Genomic DNA, 12566 nt, shown 5'->3' on the forward strand with positions numbered 1-12566 from the left:
AAACAGTTTAGTTTCCTGTGGTCCCACTTATCGATTTCAGGTTTTAATGCTTATGTTTGTAAGTTCAAGTGTATACTCTTCTTTCGTCTTCTCTACCAGATTTAGGGTTTCACATCTAATACTAATACTCTTTATCTATTGGTATTGCATCATGTGCTCAGTGAGAGACAAGGATCTATTTTCATTCTTCTATGTGTAACTGTCAAGTCTGACCAAAACTATTTGTTGGCACTGTCTGTTCTCCAATATGTATTATTGATGTCTGTCAAAACTCAGGTGACTGATGGAATGTGGACTTCCCTGTGGGTGGTCAGTTCTACTCCACAGAGCCATGTGTCTGCTTTGGTGACAGCATCTTGCTGTTTTGATTCACTTTCTATGATTCTTACTATAAATCCCAGCACTTTACCTGACCGAATACCTCCACAAAATAATTGTAGCTTCAACTTCCATCCAATGTTGTTTCCATTGTTTTATTAGTGAAAATTAAGTTATATTTCAATCTTTTATCAGTGAAAATTAAGTCATATTACCCTAGGCAAAAAAAAAAAAAAGCCTTCAAAGTAAAAACAATGCATGCTGAGTTACAGCTCTCAATTAGGAAGGAACAAGAGGACTATTCAGCTGACTAACTAAGCTGCCCTTCTCACCAGCAAGGGGTTTGAGTGAGGAGTTACTGAAGCGAAAGTTACAGAATGAAAATATGTTCCTGGTTTGTCCCCTCAGATCACTTCCCAGAAGCAACATTAATGCCTTGTGAAGGAGTCTTGCAAATGTGATTGCCAAATAATTGATAGAGTTTACTAGTGTATCACTAGCCTACTTTGAGAAAACAACAGAGAAAACTATATGCTGACAGTGCTTACTCTGAAGATGTCTTTAGATGCAACTCATGGAAGCTAAATGTCTGTATCCTACCCAGAAAAACATCTCAAGTTGTATTATTAAAATGAATAAAATGAAAAGAAGGTAGGTGGATGGAGGTTCTGAAAACTAAATCCAGATTTCAGTTGGGCCTGTAATTTTTTTTTTGACTGCTTTAAATGGGGAAAGGTCCTTATAGAGAATGAGAGATGGAGCTTTATTAGACTTTTATTGCCTCTTGGTTTTTTTTATTATTGTATTTCCTCTTAATTTCATTGAAAAATCCATACTCTGTTTGAAAATAGATTTTAATTAGGTTTTAAGCCTATACTAATTATCTCTAGCATTTTAAAATTATTGCGGAATCGGGCGTTGGTTCTTTTTTTGAGGATAAGGAGAGAGGACATGTATTCTTTGTAGCCTTAAGCATATATGGCACGGAAACTGGCAAGCAGCCAAAGTATGCAAACATATAGAAAGTATGTGTTTCTCCTTATTTTAGAAAAGTGTAGCTTTCCTAATACCAGAAAAAGTGTTACAGAAATAAAAGTGTAAATTGATTAAACATGCATTTTAATACCCCACCATCCCAGTCTTCTTTGAACACCATCTTCTAATATAGTCCCACAGTGAAGTTGATTAGTACCAGAAAGAGAGCCAAGGACATATAGATGATTAAATAAATACAGAATAAAGGAGGAATGCAAATCCTTTGAAATACTTTAGGGGGTGTCTGGAAATATAAGAAATAGAATTTAGTTCTAAGCTAATAAGGCAAAACATTGAATTAGATCAATATGGGTGTGGTAAAAATGAAATGAAACAGAAACCATCACATGAGAATAAGATCCTCCAGCATTTCTAACGAAATAGACCATGTATTTATGATATATTTAATAAACTGAAGAGAAAGAAGAGAGAGAGAAGAGAGGGGGAAAGAGAGAGAGAGAGACAGACAGACAGACAGACAGAGACAGAAAGAGAGAGAGAGAATGACTCATGACTCTCAGGCTATTCTATATGGTGGTGACACAGCATCTATTTCTGGCAAGATAAGCAGAACCTGATTTAAGTTCAAACTATCCTTCTCATTAAGGGAATGTATATACAATACAAGGAATGGCACCAATATGCAAGAGTTTAAAATTCAAAGAAAAATATTCTTAATTTTCCAAGTAGTAGAACAGGTGATGGGGAGAGCAGTTCTATATAAATGGCTTTCTTGCTAGGGCTTCTATTGCCACAATCAAACACCATGACAAAAAGAAATTTGAAGAGGAAAGTGTTTATTTCGCTTTGCACCTTGTAGTCCATCATTTGAGAAAGTCGGATTCAAGGAAGGAACCTGGAGTAGAAACCCATGCAGAAACCAGGTAGGAGTGCACTTTTTGTCATGCTCCTCATGGCTTGCTCAGCCAGTTTGTTATACACCCAGGACCACCAGCCCAGAGGCAACAAGGTCTACAGTGAACTTAGCCTTCTACATCATGAATAGCAACAATAACAACAAAAAGTCACCACAGACTCGCACAGAGGCAATCTGATGGAGAATATTTTCTCAATTTTCCTTCTTTCTTTCAAAAAGAATATAGCTTATATAAAATTGACATAAAACTAGGCAACAAAAAGGCAAAAATGAAATTGAAAAATCACATTACAGCGTTTGTAAAACAAAAAAAAATGAAAACAAGATTAATTTGGCCAGCTCATTAAATTTTTAGGTATGGAAACACAATCAGTGATGTAAAGGGCAGCTGCCGCCAAATAATCCCAGTCTTAAAGATCTCAGTACACATGGCACTAAGCCTGTTTCAAAACTCTTTCCTTGTGAGTACCTACTTTGTTGGTTTTTTCATTAGCATGTCACTGAAGTTCAGAACTCTTTCCCAGGCATCACAGTAAACATTTGTCAACTGTTTTGCCTTTTGTAAATATAGCATATCAGTTCAGGCATTGGGCCAAATCTAGCAAGAATTTTCAACTGCTCCCTCCTTTACACAATCAGTGCCTTAAACTGATAGTTAGACATAGGAATTATCATGTAGTCATGAAGTTCTGTACACAGAAAAATGGGTGTGAAAGAGGTGGAGGTTTTTAAAAATGAAGTTCTGAGCATAATTTAATAGAAAAGAACAAATTAAGAGAAAATAATTCTTCTCTAAAAACAAATTTGTGTGTTGCTATACAAGTTATCTTTATATAGATGTAATACATGCATTGATATTTTATGGTTTTACATCTGGGACAATAATTTTGTAAACCCAAAAACTCTAAAGATAAATAAAAGAGAACTTCTTAGTAATATAAGTTTTTAGTGATTTACTGTTAATACAAACAATATAAATACAGCTAAGGATAATAAATAAAGAACTTGTATTGAGAATAAATCTCTTATTTATCAGAATAGACATTGAACAAACTCTGGCAGAACCTGACCAGGGGACTTTCCACTCTACTAAAGATGCCTGAAATCTATACCCTGTGTTGAAACTCCAACTCCTTCCCCTTCACTGCCCTTGCCTAACTCAGTCACCCACTATCACTCCCATTCTGAGAGTCAGGGTAAAGCAGTTGCTAAAGATAAAATGGCCTTGTCTGAACAAACCCCTCCTAGAAGGAAAGCTAACATTAACTTCCTCATTCACTTGCCTTTCACCCACCTCCAAAGCCTTCACACCTGGTAGGTCTCTCTTTCCTGAAGGAGGGTGTCAGTTCTTTCCTGTTTGAAAGAAGTAGTCGATGTGCTGAGGATGGACTCCAGTCTACTTTCTGTCTCCTGTCTCCTTTCACTGCTTCAGAAATCGAAGACTAATGAGGTGGGCAGAACTTTCATTCCTCTGTCAGTGTGTACAGCAGTGGGTGAATGATATTACTTGGTGACAAAAGAGAGAGTCTCAAGCATTACTTCAATTCTTGTTTTTCATTTATGCATGTAAACACTTGCTCACATGAATAATTGAGAGAGATTGGAGGGAGTTTGCCTGTAATGATTTTCAGTTTAGTGAGCTGTAGTATAACCTGACAAATATCATATCAGGCAAAAATTTATCTGCTTTGTCCTATAATTGTATTGAAAGCAGGGCTCTGGAATCAAGTTCACTTGAAAATTAGAATACTAAGCAGTTAAAAAACATTCACTTTCTTGACATCTGTATCAAAAATTTGAAAGAAGTTTTATGTGATGTTCAATGTGCCACAGACTGACTCTGGACAGATAAGAGATTGTTATTTCTTCACAAAGTAGCAAATGGTTGGGGATGACCATTAGTGTAACCTAGGCCTACTTAGAAGTAGACAATTTTTAGTAGGTTCACCAAAGGCACACATATTCCATCCTGAAGCGCATTGCCAAATAGTACTATTTGAATAAACTAGAAATGGAAGGAAAATCTCATTTACCCTCCTTATTGTATCCTCTCACTTTTGGGCCAATTCCCTTACCTATTAAGTTACGTTTAGCTTGTCTTCACTGCCTACACTCTCTATCAGGAAAAGAATGGAAGCTTTTAATTTTAAAGCATGGTGTTTGGTGATCTGAAGTAGTAGAATTTATGCTATACTTTATGAATTTGTATGCTGACAGAAATTAACATCTTAATATTAAGAGATATAGTTCCATTATATGTTTCCAGATATTTCTTAAATACTAGATAATTGTTGAAAGTGCTGCACAGAGGAATTTACCTCCTGAGAATCCCTTTTAGCTCACTGATTCCCTGCTATACAGAACAGCCACAGTTGCCTGCTCAAAATATAAAAAGCAGTGCTGTGAGTCTGAGAAGCAGATTAGTGTTTAGGCTGCATTGAAGCAGTGGGAACTAACAGAGAGTCTCAAAGCACCTCAAAAAAAATCCATGCATCAAAATTTTGACCTCCTGGAGCTGATGTAGAGTTCCCTTGATATAAAAGTTTTAGGGATAAAGCACACTTCATACTCTAATAAGGAAGACAAAAACTTGCAAAACATTTTGTGAGAAAAACAACAAAGTGTGCACAAAGGCATGGATTGCACTTTTCGATTAACTGGCAATAGTTCAGTGTAAAAGATGTGGGAGGAATGTGGAAGATGAAGCAAAAAACCAACTAGAAGATAAGAAATCTCATCTGGCTTGGGATATCTTTTTGCTTTACCCAAGTGTTTAGTTACTGCAGCCTTCAGAAATGTCTTTGATTGAGAACTTGCATTAAGGAATCACTGGGAATAATATTAGAAGCTAGTGTATTGGTTAAATAAAATGGGACTTTACCATGAGCTATGACACAACTGACTGTAGCCAGAGTTCCCATGACATCATAAACACCTAAAGTGAGATAAGAGAAAGCAATAAGAACATGAATGACAACAGAATACCATTTCTTTGAGAATTAACACATTTGAAATTTTGCATGTGTTATCTGTAATTATTAACACTATCTCTTAAGATTAATTACACAGTCTCATTGTGAGAAGAAAGCTGTGGCTCAAGAATGTTTAAGAAAAAATATTGTCTAAATTCACATATGCAATGACAAAGCCATAATCCAAACACAGATTTTCAGGTTTATTTTTCCTCCATTTATTTAAAAAAGAAAAACGAACAAAGATGAGGAAAAGTAAAGATCACCATATTGTTGTATATGCTTTGTAATGTTCAAATACTTTGCATATCCAATTTCTCTTTTGATCCCAGAACACTGTGAGGACAGAGATGTGGTTTTCTCCATCTGTATTTTCTTGTGGAGGTTGCCTTGTACAAGGTGACATAATACATATGCACAGTAATGGTCAGTCTTTCTTTTATCCAGTGTCTATACTGTCTCTTTGCTATCATTCCCCTTCTGCTTTGCCTCTTATAGCTATGAACTGCATACATAATCCCAAACAGTTGGCTAGTTTTTAAATATAAACCACCCATCATAGAAGAAATGGTGGTGATTAGAAACAGTTCAGTGTAGCCACTAGCTAGCTAGAAAGGTATGTAAATCTCATACTAATGAATATCTGAAAGAAATAATTCAATATGACTTAATTCTCTTTCTCTACCCCTTCCTTTGTTCCTCTCTTTCTCTCTCACTCTCTCCCTCCTACCCTCCCTTTCTCCCTGCTACCCACCCTCTTTCATTTCCACTCTCACACACATTCACTCAGACCATTTTGTCAAATTTGTCTTAAGAAATTAAAACAGAGCAATAGCAAGACCTAATTTTGCCAACTCTTTTTAGAAGTCTAGTTTTAATTTTAGATCTCATCAGGGATTGAGTCCTTCAGCTTAAATTTTTGCATGAGAAATTTAAGCTAAGTAGAAAGAAGAATTTCTTGACTTTGAGAATTATAAAGCATGGCAAAGTCTTGCCACCAGAGACTGCAGCATCCTGCACTGAAAGTCAGTGAACTAGCAAAGGCTGCCCTTTGCTTGCCGTGCTTTAGTGATGGGCCTAAATGGAAGTGGTCTCTTCGGGAAAGTGGTAGACCAAGTGACCTTTCACAATCTCTTTTAGTCTCTAAATTTCATTACTCTGTAATCTTATTAAAGAGAAAAAAATACATGTAATAATGTCTACTCATTCAGAGGTCAAAGCCTCTGGAAACCTCAGAAGTTGATATATTGCCTTAAACTAAAAAGATGTAGTAGGGGGAAGGAAGGAAGTTCTCAAGCATGAAGACATATTAACTATTGAACTCAGACTATTACACCTATTCTATTGAAAAGGTAGAGACACTCTCATGCCTCTTCTAGACAGCTAAGTATAAAATACAGCACAGAAAAAGACAATGAAGGAGACAAATCTAGAGGATGAATCTGCTTATTAAGAACCTGAGTCCTTTATATACCACATCAGTTCCTGAAAGAACAAACAACACTAAACCAAGCCTGTAGCTTTAGTTAGGATGCCAAAACAGCACAAAAAAACAACTTCTTTACATGGTAGGGATAAATGGTTTTCTTCATTCTATTTCTACATTTACCCCCTCTTAAAAAAATTAAAGAGAAAACCAATCCTTTAAGTGAATATTTCTAAGATGTATATCATATTTGTTTCTAGGACAGATGCAATTATTAAACTAGACATGTGAATATATTTGATTTTATGTATCTATTTGATGTTTTTTCCTCTTGTAGGTCTGTGTACCATGTATATGTCTAATTACTCTGGAGACCAGGGAGAGAGAGTCATATCCCTAGGAACTGTAATCACAAATATAAGCTGCTATATGGGTGAAGGAAATTGAACCCACATTCTCTTGAGAACAGCCAGTTCTAGCTCATATATGTACATATATGTATATATACATATATATTAAAAAACCATTTATAACAATTAATAACTACACACACACACTAACAAACTTAAACGATGAAAAGGAAATTCTGTTAGATCAGGGGTTCTCACCTTCTTAATACTATGACACTTTAAAATAGTTCCTTAGGTGTGGTGATTCCCCAACCATATAATAATTTCATTGAGACTCTATAACTGTAATTTTGCTACTGTTACAAATCATAATGTAAATATTTGATTTGCAGAATACCTGATATGCGACCCCAAAGTGGTCGAAGACTACAGATTGATAATTGCTGTGTTAGATGAAGAGCAATGACATCCATTAGTTCTTCTCCCTGCCTATTTTAGCTCTCTTGTCACATTTAATGCCTGTACTAGGTTGTTTTAGACGTGCATTTCTCATAAACTCTTTTACTCAGTTACTTTTCACAAGTAAATATCTATTCATGTAGTTGGCTTTCAATACCCACGGGCTCTGAATCTGAAGTTTCAACAAACTACAGATCAAAACCTTTTTAGATATATGTCTGCTGGCAAGGAATATAGCTCACTGCTAGAGTGGTTGCCTAGTGTGCATGGGACAGTAGATTTAATTCTCAACACTGCAAAGGCAAAAGAAAAGAAATAATCATTGAATGCATAGACTTTGTCATTACTCCCTAAACAATACAAAATTAAAAGTGATTTTATAGCATTCACATTGTACAAATTGTTAGAAGCAATCTAAAGATGATTTAAAATTTATAGCAGAAAATATATCACTACTACATTGGGAGTGTAGATGGGCAAGTAAGAAGTGGGTAGCTGTCCCCACAGGAAAGCTCTGCACCCGCTGCTGGACATTCCTATGGAATCTTGGGAACCCTGAAGTAAGTGGACTGGCCAGGTGCCTTGCTCTGGAGAAAGAGAAGGCCCTTGGGAAGTCTCCCCGTCTATTCTTGTGAGCCCAGGAAGGGAGCAGAGGGGCCACAGGCTTCTGGGGCCAGGTTGATCCTTTCCCGGCGGTCCGCTGGCAGGGACTGGATACTGAAACCATCCTTGGATGGTGGTTGGGCACTGGGCGGCCAGTAAGGCCTGCCGTGGAGCACTTAGGGGCTCAGGTCCTTGACGAAAGCTCTGCCTGTGTCCCGGGTCTGCCGTCGCCAGCACAGGGCAGTGTTCTGAAGGCACAGTGCCTCTGCTGGGATCAGGCTCACATCCACCGCCCAGAAGTGGCCTTGGCCTGGGGCTTTGCAGGGTCCCTGGGCACCTTCTGGAAGCACCAATTAGAGGAAAGTTTGTGGCGGATGGAGTCCTTCCAGCCTTCGTAGTCGTCCCTGAAGAAGGGGAACATTGCCTGGACCTGACGGATGATCTGGGCCAGTTTCAGCCTGCGGAAAGAAAGGTGCTGCCTGAATTACCAGAGCGATCATGGCCAAGTAGGTGTGGGGGGGGGGGGGGCTTGTCATGACGCAGGTATCTCTTCTTCCTCCTCTTGGGGGGAGACTCTGCCTTTGGAGGCCTCTGATGAGAGGTGTTGCAAGACATCACGCAAGGAAAGCGGCCCTGTGTGGGGGTCTGACCTAACAGGGGGCTCTGGGCAGACAGTCTCTATCACGTCTTTTTCATAATGGACTACTTTGCCACTTAAGCAAAAGAAAGGTAACCATGAATCAAAATGTCTTCTTTTCTTACCAGGTGTTGGTTGATTCATTTTGTCACAGTAATAGAACACTGGAACACACAGATCAAATTTCAAAGAAAGTAGAATTCAGCTATAAAACTGTAGCAGCAACTATCTACAGTTCAAATACAAGCTGTTTATAATTTGATCTTGTGATTTTGTTTTGTGTAAGAAGTGAACAAAATAAATTAGGTGTTCGATTGTCATTAACTTCCTTGATCAATTTTCTTTTAACAACAACTTTTGTAAGTTCTTCTATGTATTCCGCAGGGGGACTTGAAAAAGTATTTCTCATGATTCTTTTCCTATATTGTCAGATTACTCTGCAGTGGGGAAGTGGGCACATGATTTTGGAAGGCTGTCTCATAGCAGAAGCTATAGTTTATGGAAACAAGATTGATGTTGTGTGGACATAACTTGTCCACTGACTTTGAGGGTACTCTTGTTTCTTCAGGTAGAGATCTGTAGTGGCAGCCTGCAGAACACACAGACAGATTTCCGGCAATGTGTTAAACTTGAATTCTTGAAATTACAATCCTTCTTGCTTGTAAAATACAGATCATATTCTATTGTCTGCTATTGCTTAATTCCTGGCCAGCAGAGCTCCATAGGAACAAAGCAGAGAAGAAATCCACTCATCATCCAGTTCATAGCAACGATAAAACGAATACAAATCATTTGCCCCAAAGAAACCTAGTTAATTTTTTTCCTGTTGTAGGACATTGAAAAAAATCTCTCCTGGGAGTTCTCAGAAGAATGCATTGGGCGGATGCTTGACATGATTTTTACAGTTGCATATGATAGTGCTCTTCCTGTAGCTGCTCTGTGTACCATCCCTCAGAAAAGGCTGAAGGCATATATCCAAATGCAATTCTGTACAAGCAACTCTACAGGGGCTGAAGCAATGCAAACAACTACACAGTCAGTCCTCCAAGGACCAGACTAAGTCCAATTTACAAAAAAAAAAAAAAAAAAAAAAAAAAAAGAACATAGTTATGACAAATGCTCTAGAAAATGCTTATAAATATATTCATGCAAAAAAATCTTTATCAGGGTGATTGGCTAAGGTGTGTGTGTGTGTGTGTGTGTGTGTGTGTGTGCTTCTTGAGGCCATAAAACCAGTTTTCAAAAAATAGAAAACTTCACATTTATAATGTTTCTTATTTTCTGAATTCTCACAGGTAAGATTTTTCTTTTAGATATTTATTAACATCTGAATCATTCTTTATTTCCCATGAAAACAATGAACTCAGTAATGAGAAGTTCATAAGATTTTGTCTTGAAAATTTCCCAAGTGATCCCCCTATGATCCTTGTCAAGATTATTTTCCCACCAGAAATCCTGTCAAATCAGGTACTAAGAACAAAGGTATGTTCTGAGGCGACAAAGTTTCTTATTAATTTTATGACCAGGAAATATTCTCATGGCTGGATTCTGAGTCTTCTGTAATTTACATACATCTTCTCACATACTTTATCTATATCTTAACTTTCTCCATGACAGGATGTAGGGCCCTGGTTTGCAATTGTGTTTGGGGTGCATTTGTGGGGACAGTTTATGGTCAGCTGACTAAGCATCCTGTTTGTTTCTGTGCTCTCCCTGCCCCGCCTGGTGATTAGCTGCAGGACATTGTCTCCATTGTTAATATGGTAATTTCCCACCTGCCTGGGCGGAGATCCTTGTGCAGCAGTTAGGTAGATAAGGACTCCCCCAATTCTGAATAAACTGGCATTAGGCTGGTCTCCTTTCGAATGACCCTGGTCTCTGTGTGTGTTCTTTCAATCTCCAAGCCCTTGCTCGACTAGCGTGTGGTACAGTGGCGCGTGAACTGTACCGAGGGTGTAACACAAAATCGGGTATTACAATTGGAGGCCCCACTGGGACAATCAGCGGCAACTAGACCCATGTGCGAGATCAAAAAGTAGGGATGCCTGAGAGGTCGCCCTCAAAAAGGCTGGCCAACAGGTAAAAAATTAAATGGCGAGGATAAATTGGTTATGGGTACAAGTTATTCTGTTCCAATGTTGAGGGTGTAACACAAAATCAGGTGTTACAACAGGAAGCAGGTTTTGGGGGACCTTTGATAAATATCTTTGGAGAAACTAAAGAGAATGTAAATTCCTTCCTGCAAAGTCCATATATTTAAGTCAAAATAACACATACAAGAGAAAATTTTGGAAAAGGGTCTGCATGCTTTATTCTAAAGGAGAAAAAGAAAAGAATACTCTGTATAAATATTTAATGTTTGGGAGGACACTTTATATTGTTGTATCATCTATATGATAAATATCTATACAATCTCAGTTTCCTTTCTTGATAACATTTATTCCAAAATAACTATGATTTTTTTAAAAAAAAAATATATGTTTAGTAGTTGTAATAAATGCCCTCACATTATTTGTGGTGGATTTGAATGAGAATGGTCCCCACAGGCTCACTTATTTGAATACTGGTTCCTACTTGGTAAAACTGGTTGGGAAGGATCAGGAGGGGTGACTTTGCTGGAGGAGGTGTGTCCCTGAGTAGGTTTGGAGGTTTCAAAGCCCTTGCCATTCCAGTTACCCCTCTCCCTGCCTCCTGTTTGTGAATCATGATGTAGCCCTCAGCTACTGTTCCAGTGCCATGCCTGTCTTCACACTGCTGTGCTTCCTTTCATGATGATCATGGACTCTATTGTCTTCTAGAACCAAAAGTCCCAAATTCAACGCTTTCTTTTATAAGTCTCTTTTGTCACAGTGGTTGCTTGTCATAGCCATAGAAAAAGAACTAAAACATTATTTGAGACTGTAAAGTTGAAGGTCAACAAAGCTAACAGAAAAGCTTAGATTGAATGAAAGAAAATGACAAAAAATAAAAATAAGAAATCCTGTGCAAATAAAAACATATCAGTTGCTATGAATAAACATCAAGCAGAATTGAAGGGTGGAAAGTTTGGAAGCTGGAGGGATGGTCAGAGAGGCCTTCCCATCCACCCAAATGCTACCTTTTTGTCTACTCAACACAGAGTTGGTAAATAAAAGAACAGTTAAGAAGGGAAAGGTAGGAAGTTGGAAGCTCATAGACCTGAAACTGAGGCAAGAATAAGATTTAATCCATAGGCAGGGTCTTTTTAAAAATGTCAATTTTTAAAACTCTTATGCCATTGTTTTCTATACCTTTTTATATACTTAGGTATGTTTGATGGACTAATAACATCAAATAACCATTGCATACTGAGTATAATACCATTCTACAGGGGTTTGTAGCCAAGAATTTGTATAACAAAGAAATTATTGAATGATCCATTTCACTTACTCATCATTAAGAAATGCATTAGTGACCATATTTTTATATATTAACAATTTTAATGTAATATTATTTTAGGTTAAATATTTAAAAAGTCATATAAGATGGCCACAGATAAATTATAATAAGACTCAAAGCAATAAAGTAGTGAGGAACCATAAGATTCCACAGTTTGAGCACATGAGTTGGTTAGAACATAATTCTCAGTTCTTATCACTTATTGTTGTAATAGATACTCTGGTATACTTGCATTATAGGTGCTAAAACTAAGCCAGATGGATATTTAGACTGCCTGACTCTTGGGAGTAGATAGTGGCTGCTATAGACTAGCATTCATACAGTTATGTCTACAGATGGGAGCAAAGTATAAACCTTACAGGAAGCTTTCTTCATGGAAGTCACTTCACACTCTAAATCAATTTCTTCTGTAATATACAAAATAGATGTTTCAATAAAAACAATTGGAAAGATTACAAAACTTCAACATCTT

The 12566-nt window shown here is 37.4% G+C and overlaps 1 pseudogene; it reads right to left on the reverse strand.

The window, feature by feature from the left end:
* Positions 1–7869: 7869 nt before the first annotated feature.
* Positions 7870–8655, reverse strand: LOC121449289 (annotated as a pseudogene).
* Positions 8656–12566: the final 3911 nt, after the last annotated feature.

The sequence above is a fragment of the Microtus oregoni genome, unplaced genomic scaffold (assembly GCF_018167655.1).
Source record: "Microtus oregoni isolate MIOR12 unplaced genomic scaffold, Mior012 000006F_ref0000085, whole genome shotgun sequence".
Lineage (NCBI taxonomy): Eukaryota > Metazoa > Chordata > Mammalia > Rodentia > Cricetidae > Microtus > Microtus oregoni.